Raw genomic sequence first — 13,822 nt, 5'->3', positions numbered from 1 at the left:
CCCAAGAATTCTAATTCAAAGAATTTATTTTTATTGTGGTAAAACTGATATACTGTGAAATTTATCATTTTAACCATTTTCAAATATACGGTTCACATTCTTGTGTAACCGCCATCACCATCCATCTCCAGCACTTTTTTCTCTTTCCCAACTGAAGCTCTGTACCCAATAAAAACTAGCCATCCAGCCCCCTCCCCTCATTCCCTGACAACTATGTTCTAGTTTCTGACTCTAGGAATTTGAACACTCAAACGATTTATTTTAAGGAGAGAATAGTACAAGTGAAACAACATAGATGCACAAAAGAAGTTTTCATTCAAAAAATATTTCCAGAGGTCCTGCTATGTGCTAGGTAATAAACAAAATAGACCAGGTTACTTGTCTCATGTACAAATTATGATCTAAAGAAGGTAGACCATAAACAGTCATGTAACCAATAAAGCATTAGGTTTCAATAAGTTCTGTAAAGAAAATAAATAGATTCATGCGATAGTGATTTAGCGGGGTACCTAAGATAAGGCAGAAGGAAAGGTCTCTCAGGCATTACTTATACTAGCAAACAAATTAGAAAAATCTAAACATCTCAGCAACATCCTGCTAAGGTGCAGAGTCCACCTGGCCGGATGTCAGCACATGACAGTTCATTGTAGGCTCCGAGAGCCTTTCTCAGAATTACATTAATTCAGCGTGCCTTCTGTAGCGTACATTCCTGGAGAGAAAGCAATTCTAACATCTTGGGGTAGAAAATAATTTAGCAGGGGTACATGCCAACGCTGCTTTTTCTGAGAAGGAATGTGTAGATGACAGTTTTAAGTGTTTGATATCCAACCCCTCCTAAACTGTGAAATAGCAGCAGGGCGATCAAGAGGCTGATCTAAATCTTCTTTCTGTGGTTTTACTTTTGTTCTGGCAGGCTGAGTGAAAATGGAAAAAACTTACAGTGTGTACATGGGAAATATATTCTTCCCTCTTTCTTGACTAACTGACATATTGGAGAGCAGGCGTGAGTCAGGGGCAATGGCATTGCTTGTGATCGAGCTGAAATACATGGAACAATTTAAATAGCATCAAGGGCCTGGCCTAACCTTAGCCCAGGCAGGAAATTCAAGGGTAATATAACACTTTGCTGTTAAGTAATGCCATTGGAATAAAAGCATGTTTGGGATGACTTTTGGCTTTCACTTGGAATTTCTGTTTCATTTGCTTCCAGAAAGAACTTTTTCACCCCCTTAAAGTTAACTTGTATTTCAAGTTTTTGGAGCTGTATAAATACAATGTATACAAACTGGCCTGGAATCAAGGCTGTATGGCATAGATTACGCTGAAAAACAAATTCAGGACCTCAGCTTTAACTCTGGGACTTTCATGGCAGCAACTTTGCATAAGGTAAAGAGCAAGTCACAGGTTTGAGACCTCACTATTACTTATTAGCTATGTGACCTTGGGTGGATTATTTGATTTCTCACCCTCTAAAAGAGGAATGACAATAGAACCCACTCAGAAGATTTTCCTGAGAACAAACCAAAGACATGAAAAGCACAGTGCTAGCCCACAGTAGGGCTTTTGCTTTTTCCTTCTTTCCTGGGCTTCATAACTGAGACTGGCATTACTGACAGAGTAGAAAAGACTAAAATACACAACTGAAATTTATTTTTGTCTGAATTTCTTGGACATGGTCCGACTGATTCTCCCTGTTGGCGTAAGCCATACTTCTCCAGTGCTGCCTCCTAAACAGAGTTCAACAGGGATTGAAGCACCGTCTTCAGTTTCAAAGGAACGTGGACTAACTGGAGCATCGCTAGATAACCTGGGACGGTGTGGAAGACTCAGACTCAAGGAAGAAACTGCTGACAGAACTGCAGATGTTTAGCTCCAAATATTTGGAGGGTAAAACACCACGTGGAAGAGAAATTAAATTTATCCTGCATGACTCCATACCTAAAGATGGATTCCAGTTTTATATATATAGAAAACTTTTATTTATAAAATAAGATTGTCAAGGAAAGCTGCTGTCTTCTGAGGCAGGGGGTTCTAGAGGATTTCTATCAGAGAATAGCTGTTTGTTCTTTAGGAGTTGTGCAGGGAACTCTGTATCAGAAAAGGGATGGAGGAGGTTCCAGGGGCTCTCTTCCCAGGTCAGGAAGGCTGCAACTAAGGGAGCTACATCAATGCAACGTTTTGCTACAGGAACTTAAGGAGAACAGCCATGGCAAGGTGTAAAGCACTCACTGGAGCACACAGGCTGTGCTTACGCATGAACTTTAACCTTCTATAATAAAGGAATGTCATGCTGCATTGAAAATAAAGGCCTTTAACTGCTAGAAATGAAAATGTTCATACTGTAGAATAGCCTATCATATTTTATAGGTTCCTATAGACCCAGGGGCCAAATGAAACTGAACCAAGATCTTAGGCATTAAGTTACACTTTAATTTTACCTTTTCCCCCTGTGATTTTGACATAAGTGATTAAAAATGAACCTGGACCTTTGACCTACCCGTTTGGAGGCTGGTTTTGTTTTTTCTTTTCCTTTTTTTTCTTTTTCCCTTTTCACCTGCAAACCTCTGTTGATTGTTTCATACAGCCTTGGTCAACTGCTTTTAACAGCTAAACATTAAAGCCACTGAGAGCATAAACAGGAAGCTGGTGTTTAGGTGGGAGTTCCTAGGAATTTTATACTGCTGACCACAGAGGCCAAGAGAGAAAGGAAATAGGAAAAACAGTGTAAATACCTGGGTGACTAATAATTTTGCCCAGCTCAGCTAGCTTTTCTGAACATTTAATAGGAAGTCTTTTCCAGGGGAAACACCCTGAAAAATTTTCAGGACCCCGCGTGGAATTAAAGGGCCAGATAGGGACGTTTACTGCACAACGGTTGTTTGGTTCTGTTCACTGGCGACCTGGCAGAAAAGCTGCCTATTTCTGCAAGTGATCCGCTCCATTTGCATGCGTGGTGCAGACATTTTGCGGTCACCAGGGTTCCCAGGCCACTGATCTGTACATGCTTGTCTGGCCACCTCTTTCCTCCTTCACTTGCAGAGTGCCTAAGAGGATTTAGAATCAAGTGGGCGCATTTGCACGGCCTTGTTCTGAAGAGGCAGCTGGAGCACGGCCGTCGGCCTGGCGCAGACGACCGCGGGTCCCGAGGGACGCTTTGTCCTCCGAGGGGCCGCCACGGGGACTCCATTGTGCGCCAGGCAGGCCTTTCTCTCCTACCCTCTGTCTCCCCCGGGCCCCTTCCCCACCCCCTACACAGACTTTTCTCTCTAGCCGCCCGGACCCCCCGCTGCCACATTTCCCACGCAGAGGCGCGGGCAGGGCTCGGCCGGCCATCTGCACGCGGAGATTGACAGCAGCCCCGGAAGGTCAGTGCCTCAACGATTTCTGTCTGAACAGCAGGCCACCCAGGCCTCCCGAGCAACACAGGGACATCTGCTCCCCTTAATTTAGAACGCTGGTTCCAATTTCACCGTAGCCCCTTGCTAGACGTCGTCCTCCGGCTCCCGGGGGAGGGGCCGGGTTGGGGCCGGGCAGACGCACTGCCGCCCCCGGCTCCCCAGTTCAGGCGAGAACAGCTGAGTCTGGCGGGATGGGAGGGGTAGGGAGGTGGGGGGGCCGGGCCACTCACGTGACCTGGGTGACGTAGTAGGGGAGGGGCGGGTCGATGCAGTGGGCACGCAGGTCCCCGAGCGCCGGCGACGCATGGATGCGACCCACGTCTGCGTTGGAGAGGGCTACGCTGGCCGGGTGTGGGACCCCGCTCTGCACGGAGGGTTGGGCAGCCCCGCGCCCCTCTCCTCGATCTCAGGTGTCGCAGTAGATATTTGGCTCTCCCACTTGGGCAGGAAAGTTTATTGCAACCAGTGTGAGGAATCCAGCTCTCCCCTCCCTCGTGCAGGTCCCTGCGCTGGCAGTTTTAAAGCTGTCCGTCAGCGGGCAAGGCCAATATCCTGCCTGGACAGTTGATATCAGCGCTTATCCTGCCTTTTCTGCTTCGTATTTGGGCAAAAAGAGGAAAGAATTGCACTTCTGTTGAGATTCCACTTAGTAGATCATTAGCTCCTTGAACACAGACATCGCATCTTATTCATTATGCCTCTACCGCAGAACACAAATGTTTGGAGACTAAGTGTGTGTGCGTGTGTGTGTGTTGAGGGGGTTGTTGTGAGCAATGAGTGTAACTGTTCTCTTTTTTAATATAACGGGAAACAAGATGTTGTGGAGAATGAACCTGCACATACGGCCCGGCATGAATTACTGTGCTGCGTCTTTTCCTTCTTTCTTCTTCCCCTTCTTCCTTTCACAAACTATTGAGTGCCCCTATGTGTCACATACCAGGCAATGGACTAGGGATATAAAGAAAGGAGACTCCCGGCCCTCCAGATGTGGCCACTTTGTGAGAGGTGCTGTGTAGGGGTAAATAGCTGACTAGGGCTCTGGGTGATAAATGCTATTGATAGGACTGGATTCCCCCAACCCACTTTACCTTCTGCTCATTCTTCAGGCTTCGAATGAAATGTCATATCTCTGATGTCTTGACAAGATAAGGTTGTCCCATTAAGTGACTCTGTAACATCTGACACTTCTCTTTTGTGCTACTTATGACGTGCCGTGTATAAGCGGGCAAAGTTCAACGTCATTGTTCAACTGTAAGCTTCTTGAGGCAGAAACTGGCTTTGCTATTCATGCATAGTTACCATACCTAGCACAGTGTCTGCTCCATTGTGTTCCCCAAATACTTGGTACACTGATCGACAATCAGACTTTTCTTAAGTTAATGAGAAAACCATTCATACATTTTCCATTTGGGATGTGAGGCCAGACCGTGACTACTCCATGTTTTGAGTACCACATGGGAAGAGAATGGCCTTGGTTTAGAATTTATTATTTTGTAATATTCTGCTGCTCAGTGATTTCACAACCGTCTTTTGCAGAATCAGCACGAGGTAGGGGATTCTCAGAAAGAGATATCATGAAACAAGTTTGGGGGAGAAAGGTTGAGCCCTGACAAACAGATTTCTGAACTGTAGGATTTCAAAGAGCTTTTAATGTGCTTAGGCACAGTGTCCTACCCGAGACTGTTTGTTTTCGAGGAGCATCTAGTAACATTTTGCAGATGGGGGATAGGGATGAAGCTAAATGGTAACTTGCCACACCATTTCTCCCAACTCCTCCTAGGCCCTGAGAGGTGGAAAGACAGAGCTAAATAAGACTAATGTGCCAGCATGAAGACTGGTTTTTTTCTACTTGGTTCCTTTGTTACATCGTGTAACAAATTTGTTAATTTGTTCCTTGTTTTTTGACAGTAAGGAGAGAATAGAGGATGTAGATTAAACTGTTCGTAGCAAAGTGCTGCCAGAGTTGGAATTCAGCTCTACCACTTTTTAGCTGTGTGATTTCGGAGGCAGCCTTTATCCTCTACGTGCCTCAGACACTTTAGTTGTTAATAGAAGTAATAATATCTATCTTAGAGTGGTGTTAAGATTTTTAAAAGCACTTGTATGTATTTAGAATTCTCAGGTATAAATTTTACTTAAATGCTAACAACTGATTAATTAAAAATTGAATATTCACTTTCTAATAGATCAATTTAACTAAGACTGGTATTAGTGGAGAGGGGTCACAGGGTCACAGAGGACCATGGTCTGAGGAATGAGTTTTTCTCTGCTTGCTGACTTCTGAGCACAAGTGAAACATTCTGCGTCTGCCGTCCTGTTCTTGCTAAGATTCCAAGTTTTGTAACAGCATTTGCTGAGCTCTCCCTCCAAGTAAATTTGTGATTCCATTACTGTTTTTTCTCTAATGGAGCAGTGGAGCAGCTGTCTATCAAGATTAAAAATTTTAGCCTGCAATCTGTTTTCTAGGACTGAGTTAGTAGCCAAGTGTGAAATTCCTCAGCAACAGGTTTGTGATCCAAAGGACCACATGACTTTAAACAATAGAGACCTCCTTAGAATGAAAAAGTAAATAGAATCTTGCCCTGTTTGTTGCAGCTTAATTTGACCATGGGAAAAAAAATCAATATGGAATTTTCAGAAAAGGAAAATTTTAAGGGGCTACACTGTTAGACTACCGTGTGAAAATTCACATTGTTTATAATTGCACTTAAACTGTCCTTAAAAGAAAATTGCTTCTGGAAATTCAAAGGTAGTCTGAAAACGAGTGGAGACATGGTTTCTTACCCATATGTATAATATCAACAGTTTTACTCCTTCAACTCTTTATTTTCTGCATAGGGCATTAACTTGGACAGAGTTTGCTACACTAGATGTTTGCAGTATATCTATTTGCAGATATAATCAACTGTGCATTCTTGAAAGCATCATACTTTGAAACAGGAAGCAAAGGACATACTTTTAAAATGTTGGCTCTTTTGATGGATCGCATCTTGATGACTAGAATGGTACTCGGCCCGTGTATCCTGACATCACTTAACTCTTACAGGGGGTTACTACATAAGGATAAACAATTTGCTAAACACCAAAAAATTATCTATAAGAAGGTGCTTTAAAAGCAGAATCCAGTATTAAATGTAGAGTGTGCACGGAGCGCCTCTTCGGTACCACCCTCACCTTTCGGCGTCCCCTGTCCCTTATTCCAGCCATTGATGCAGACTCTGAGCAGGTGCCTTCCTGTAGGTACAACCTGACAGGGCCTTGCCTCACGGCCATGCCGCACACCTTCGCCGGAGCTTCCAGAGTCTGCCTTGGAGATTCTCTGAGCCATATGGGTCCTGTGCATTGACTAACTTTGAAATACAGGGGAGTGCATTTTGGGGGCAGACCTTTAACCAATGAAGCATAAGCGCTAATGGATAAATGCTTTCTTTTCTTCCTCCAGATGGACAGTCCTGAGACATTTTTCATACAGGCAGCCCAGAAGAAGCCAGCAACCATTCGCCAGGAGCTGTGGCCAGCCTCATAACTCATTCGTGTATTGGTTTTTCATCTTTCTCTGCTTCATTCTTCTCATCCCTTACTCCTACTCGCTGGATCACATTCCCCAATGAAGTATTTGCACTCAAGCCTTCGTCTCAGGATCTGCCATCTGGGAGACCCAGGCTAAGACCATGTTATTTTTTAGCAAATGGAGTTTTAGCGTCTAGGCTGTCTTCACGCTCCCTCGTCCCATCCCTCTTTTCACTGTGTGAGTTTCTGTCCAGTTATGATGACCATAAAATGGTTAAAGGGTTACTTTCTTTCCTTGCTGTGGATGGAGCGAGGGTCAGTGAGGGTGGTGAGTCATGACTGCCTTCGCTTCAGCCACAGCGGGACCCAGATGTCCTTTGCAGTCCTCGTCTGGCAGCTGGTCAGCCACTTTGGCCCTGAGCTTTTGTCCACTAACTTTAACCTGGCTCTGTTTAATTTTTCCGATCTGTATTTTTAACTTCCTCCTCATATTTTTATCTATTCATTTTATCTTGCTCTATTTATGGATTTGTAGAGTATAAATAAGCAAAGATTGGTGTGAGTAGGCCTTTAAAAAAAATCACATGGCCCAGTGTCCCAAAATCACATGTAATACTCTCACCATGTGACAAAGCTTTGTAGAATGATAACAAAATCATGGTTTTTAGAAATAGCAGTAGAAGAACTTTGTCTTCATTTATTGAATTTTTTTAATCACCTGTAAGCCACTGGATTCGTATCTGCCTCCTCTTAGGGACCTGCCACATTGGTACAGTTTTTATGGGTGCTGTGGTCGGGGGCATGCCAGGACATCGCATCCAATGTAAGAGACAGATTTTTGCATCTTACCCCTCCCACCACAAAGACAAAAGAGCAAAGCCTGACGAGTGCATTTGAGTTCTGGCAGCAGCATATTCCACACCTGGGAATACTGCTTCTCCAGGACACCATTCAAAGGTTACAGCTCTGAGGAAGGACCAGAAAAAGAAAGGTCTCAGCATCAGGTCTAGGTTGCAGGCCATACGAGCCCACAAGTTTTCTGGTATCAGAGGTATCAGCGGTGGGAAAAGATGTCATGTGGAATTCGTGATAAGCCAAAGTGGGAAAATCACAGTGTAGACACCCATGGTTCTGGAGCAGAGCTCTGCCATCTGCAGCAGAGAACTCTACAACTTTTTCACAATAGCTCTAGCATGTCATGGGGACCTGGTAGAGACAAAGCGAGCACCTAACCGTGGGACACCAACTGACGACCACTTAGCCAAAACAGCCCCTCGTGACTGGGTTCTGTCTGAAGTGCCATGTCATACCATGGGATAGGCCAAGGCGCCATCCACTGTAAGACTGGACTGGTACCTCTCGGGTCAGAGCAGGACCAGAGGACACAGTCAAGCTGCACAGGAGCTCCACGTCACCCACTGTTCCCGCACCAGCACCTCCCCATCAGCCCATGCCTATGGCCATGTGGTGGATCCTTTAGGATCAGCTGATTGAAGAGGAAGGAGCTCAAGCTTGCTTCATGGCTGGACCAACTCTGCATGTGGGTACCAGTTGCAAATGGACAGTGTCTGCACCACAGCTTTATTCAAGGTGGTCTTGAAAGACAATGGCAAGGGAAAGTCTCAGGTGATGTCCCTCATGGGCAGTAGCAAATGGCTTGACCGAATGAATAGTTAGAGGCTTAGAAGGGAAGAAATAGGCAGATGGGCAACAAGGAGCTCTGGAGTAGAGATATGCATGGACCTTTGCGAGGGCACAAAGATCTTTGTACACATGTTAGCTCCTGCAAGAGAGAGGCATTAAGCATGCAGGTAGACAAAGCAACTAACCAACCGACAGCAGCCAGCATCTGTCATCAGCCATTGCATTGTTGGCACAACAGGCACATGAATAGAAGAGCCATGGTGGCAGGGATGGAGGCGGTACAGGCCGACTAATGTGGGAACCCATTTACCAAACTTTTCTAGTTACTGCTACCGCCAGATGCCTAACACCCCAGCAGCAGAGAGTGACGCTGAGTCCCCAGTACAGCACCATCTCTCAAGGAGACCAGCCAGACCCTCTGGCAGACTCTTTGGACACCTTCTATCCTGGAGGAAACAGCAATTCATTTTACCATGAATGGACACATATTCTGGATATGGGTTCACATTTCCTGCCCGTAGGGCCTCAGCTAGCACCACAATCCAAGGCTTACACGGTGTTAAACCCACTGCCATGAGATCTCATGTAACATCACATCACACTAAGAAACACACTTTTCAGCAAAGGAGTTGTTGGAATGGGTACACGACCGTGGACTCCACTGGTTCTATCTCACTCACACTGTACCATCCAGAAGCTGCCAGCCAGAGAGAGCACAGCGTGGACAGATCTGTCGAAAGCTTAGCTGATGAACTACTCAGAGGTGAAACTTTGTGAGAATGGAGCACTGTTCTCCAGGAGGCAGGGAGAGCCTTAAATCAAAGACCTTTATATGGCGCTGTGTTCACAATGGGTAGAAAACACGAATTAGGAATGAAGGAGTAGAGGCAGAAGTGGTCCTGCCAACCATCACTCCCAGTGACCTACCTGAAGAATTTGGGCTTCTCATCCTCATGATACTGGGTTCTGTGGTTTTTGAGGTCCTGGTTCCTAAAGGCAGAATGCTTCTGACAGGGGACACAGCAACCATCCATTGGACTGATCAGTGGGCCCTTATAGCTCCTTGCACCAAGGGGCCAACAGGGAAGAAGAGGAGTCACTGTCTTGAAGGGATAATTAAGCCTGGTCATCAGGAAGAGAGAGGGCTACTGTTATACACAGGGAGGGGAGGAATAGCATAGAACCTAGATGACATACCTGGGCTCCTCTTGGTATGCTCTTCTCCAGCTTTAAAAGGATATAGACTGTAGCCTGAGAGGCCAAGGGCTCAGAACCATTAGGGATGAGGGACTGGCCTCACCACCAGGAAAGCCGCTGAAATCAGAAGAGGTGCTTGTTGAGAGTGAGGAAAAATTTTCAATGGATAACAGAGGAGAGAGAAGATGAATATCAGCCGTCACCCCGAAACCAACTGTGATATCAGGACCTATGATTTGTCCCACTAATCTTCCTCTTCTAAGTTCCCCCTAGGGACAGATGCTCATTGATAAGTTAGAGGAGCTTTTCCTAGACATATAAAAAGAGTATCCAAGTGTCACAAAGGGTGCAGGGTAGTGGATGTTTTGCTGCATTGCCCAGATTCCCATTCAGGAATAAAGGCCTTATTCCCCAGCCCCTGGGGGTGCTGTCAGAAGATGGCCCTTAGCTTGTGGGGTTTGCCCCACCTAAAAAAAAACTGCCTGGTGATCTCTGATGGCTGATAAAGAACCTCACGCCTCTTTCCATGGATGATCTGTGTTGAATGACCCTCTTGTCCTAATCTGAGATAACTCTAAAAGGCTGCCTCAGGTTCAGAGCCTGATGGGCTGTCTGATGTTTTCACTGAGACTGCATCACATCTCAGCCCGTCCCTGTGTCTCATCCTGCTTTCCTCATTTCCCTTCACAAGTAATGGTCCCAAGAGCATTCCTTAAAAAACTTCACCCTGGGAACATGACCTACAACAGCCAGTAAAACTTAGGTTATCAACAGATGACAAAATTTGTATTCATAGGCCGGTGAGGTCCACAGATGAAAATACTTTGGTTATAAAAAGTAGGCAATTTTATTAATACTAAACTATCATTATGAGCCTCTGGCTAGTTGCCAATTGTTTTTGATCAAATGTGCATATATGTAGCAAAGTGAACACTTTTTGAGAATTGCTAAATATATTTAGTTTGGACACATTTCTCTTCAGATGCCACAGTTCCAACTGTAATTTTGATTCTCAGTTTGAATGGTAGGATTTTTGCCATTTCATAAAGGAGAAAGCATTTTCACAGAGCTCAGTAGATGCAAACATTTCCCAGAGTTTTGATACATGGTCATAAAGTTCAGGAGAATTTGTGGATTCAGATATTTATTTCTAGAATCCTAAGTTTTTGTGCCTTCTTTGTGTACATGTTTTGTTTTGTTTTTTTCAGCCCAATAAGTTCTTGAAACTGAACCACACTGATAAAGCAAATGCTTAATAATTCAGATACATGCTGAGGTTTGCATTCCATGGGCAACTGCAGGAACTTAAAAACATGATTCATTTTTATCAAACTCTATGAATCTTTTCTTGAATTATGACTTTATATTCACCCAATAGCGGCTCTATATGCTCTGTAAAGGTTTGGGGGAGCTCAGAGCAGATCAGGAAAGTGGAATCCATATGTCCCCAGCTGCCATCTGTTTGCTCATGTGCTTAGACAAATCATCACAGCAAGTTTTTCTTCCTGCCATTTCAAGTTCAGGTCTTGTCTCATCAGCAAGAAAGTCCCATCATGGAAGACTTTGGGAAAAGAACGAGGTGGTTCTTCTATATTCTTTCATGACCAAAAGTTATTGGTCTGAGGAAGGAGTTCGGAAAAGCTTTTCAACAAGTTTACACAAGTTAGCACTCTAATTACACTAAACAGGATAAGTTTTCACACTGTGGCAGATTCTTCTGGACAGCAGATACTGAGTATCATTAAGGGACAAGTGCAGAGAAAATGTACACATTTGATCATTTGCTGACACTCCTCGTGTAATGAGCCTGAGTGGCCATGTTCACAGGCCACTTCTTCCGACAAAGGATACAGTGGAAGGTGGGCATGCATGCCTCTGCTTTTGATTTGAATAAAGAATTGAGACGTTTCTTCTCTTTTCATGATCTTTCCGAGGCAAGTGACCTAGCTTTTCCACTTCATTTCGAACTTCTCATGCCTTTTACTAAAAGGGGCATATGAGCTAATTCACAGTGTAATTTTGTCGTCACACCTGGTCCCAGGTAGGCCACGCCTCCCCTTTTATCCCCCACCTTCCTACTATCCCCAGCTCTGCCCTTCACGGTTTGGATAGCTGGTTAGCTCTAAAAGTCTCTGATTTAAAGGACTGTGAGAAGAAACCCCTTCGCTCTCCCCAGCTTTGAAGGCAGGGCACGTGAGCACACTGCACGCCTTCTGTGAAGAGTGCCTCAGGCACGGGGAGCAGTGGGGGAGGCGGCATGGTGGGGAACGGAGAACAAAGCAGCCAGGGGGAGTGATTTAGCCCTGGTTCTGTGAGAGCCTGAGTCAGAGCTTACTTTATCTGGGCCCGTGTGTTTTCTCAATTACGTTAGGCCATCTCCCTCAGATGGCCTTCACAATTGATTTAGCCAGCGCCAGGGGGGTTCGTCCTCGAGAATATTGAGCTCAGCCCTCCTGTTTGCCTCATCAGTATGCATTTTGATGTCAAAATACTTGCAGTAGTACTTTTCCTCTTCCTTTCAAAAACATTTGCACTTTCCCCTGGACTTTTCCATTGAAAAGGCTGCTGTTTAACTTAAGAGTAAACTTTTCCAATATTGACAACTTTGTCTTTCTGAGCTCTGATTAGCCATTAGGTGGACCATCTATGTCTTGGGCTTCTCCTACAACATTTTTAAGTGCTATGAAGCCAAAGGCACTTGGGGTGGGCGCTGGGATCAGGGAAAGCAATCCAGAGATGATGTCTGTTCAGAGTCCTGAGGACAGTAAGAATTTACTAATCCATTTACACTCTTCCAGCTAACGATGGGGCCATTTGCCATCTGCTCCCATCCCTGCTCTTATCTCTTTAATCTGAGTTCTCCTTACTCCCCAGCCAGTCAGCCCTTCTGTTCTGGGGAAGCTAATCTGCTTTCTGTAACCCCCAAGGACTGGCTGGATATTGTCTGGCCGCTTTCGTCCATGCTACCCTTTCTCTGTGAATATATCTTCATTGTATTCCGAAAGGTCTTGCTCAAACTCAAGGGATCTAGACAGCTTTCCCTAATGAATTCTCTTCTAATCCCTTTATTTCCCTCCTACTCAGAACTTATGTTTTCAGCTTATACAGCGTAATTCTAAGGACCCAGATAAATCACACTGGCATGAGTATGATGTGGATGTCTCCAGATAAAAATCACTCAAAGAAAAGTGTCGAGATTCTCCTTATGTACTTTTATAGAAACAAGAAATGTAGGGCTTACAGCATTTCAGGTCAGTGTGGAAATCAACAAAATCCACCTCCTTTTCCCAGCAACTCCTAGTGTCCCCATGTCAAGATATAGTTCTCTATGTAAATGTAGCACTACTTATAGATAGCAATATTTGGGAGGCAATCTGAGGGGGGCAGGTGTATTAAAACGGGCTTTATAACCACTATTAATTTTTTTTATTTGACTACTGGGTTGTAGTCTCTTTAGGAATTTGTCCATCTTTGTATTACTATAGAAGAATAGTTACTGAAACAAAATAATAACTTTATAATTGTGTATAGAGCTTTACAGTATACATCTTAAGTAAATGTCACCTCCTCTGATAAACCATTCTGAATCCCCAGGACAGTTGCTGTCATCTTTCTTTGCGTGCCCAGTGCATCTCGTCATAACTCCAGCTTAGCAGCTACTGCGAAGCATCGTAATTTCTGTTCCATGCCTGACTCCTTAGGAGATAGAATTTTTCAAGAGTGGGGAGCTTGGCCTTTTCATTCGTATGTGTTCATGGTTTGGCTCAATACACTTTAAAAATACTTAGTAGATAAATAAATGAATGAATGGATAAATGAATAAATGAATGGTATTTCTGTATTATTTGATAAAGGCTTGTTAGACTAAAGAAAAATAAAAGCAGACAAATCTTGCTGATAACTATGGGAAAAAATATTTGTAGGAGAAGGTTTGGAGCTGTAGATAAAATTAAGTCTCTAAGTTTTCCCAAGTGTTCTTTTATCACAGGAATAAATAGTGAGGAATTACTAATATTAATTTGGGCTAGCACTTCTGCACTGTTATGAAATTCATTTAATTGTGCCCTATCTTT

At 44.2% G+C, this 13,822-nt stretch overlaps 1 long non-coding RNA gene across 1 annotated transcript; it reads left to right on the top strand.

The window, feature by feature from the left end:
* Window positions 1–2,808: 2,808 nt before the first annotated feature.
* Window positions 2,809–7,579, top strand: LOC112472845. The gene is made up of 2 exons (XR_003043789.1): window positions 2,809–3,365; window positions 6,841–7,579. It is a non-coding gene; the product is annotated as an uncharacterized LOC112472845 (long non-coding RNA).
* Window positions 7,580–13,822: the final 6,243 nt, after the last annotated feature.

Source organism: Pteropus alecto, unplaced genomic scaffold (genome assembly GCF_000325575.1).
Source record: "Pteropus alecto unplaced genomic scaffold, ASM32557v1 scaffold269, whole genome shotgun sequence".
Classification (NCBI taxonomy): Eukaryota; Metazoa; Chordata; class Mammalia; order Chiroptera; family Pteropodidae; genus Pteropus; species Pteropus alecto.
This window is presented reverse-complemented; position numbering and strand designations above follow the sequence as displayed.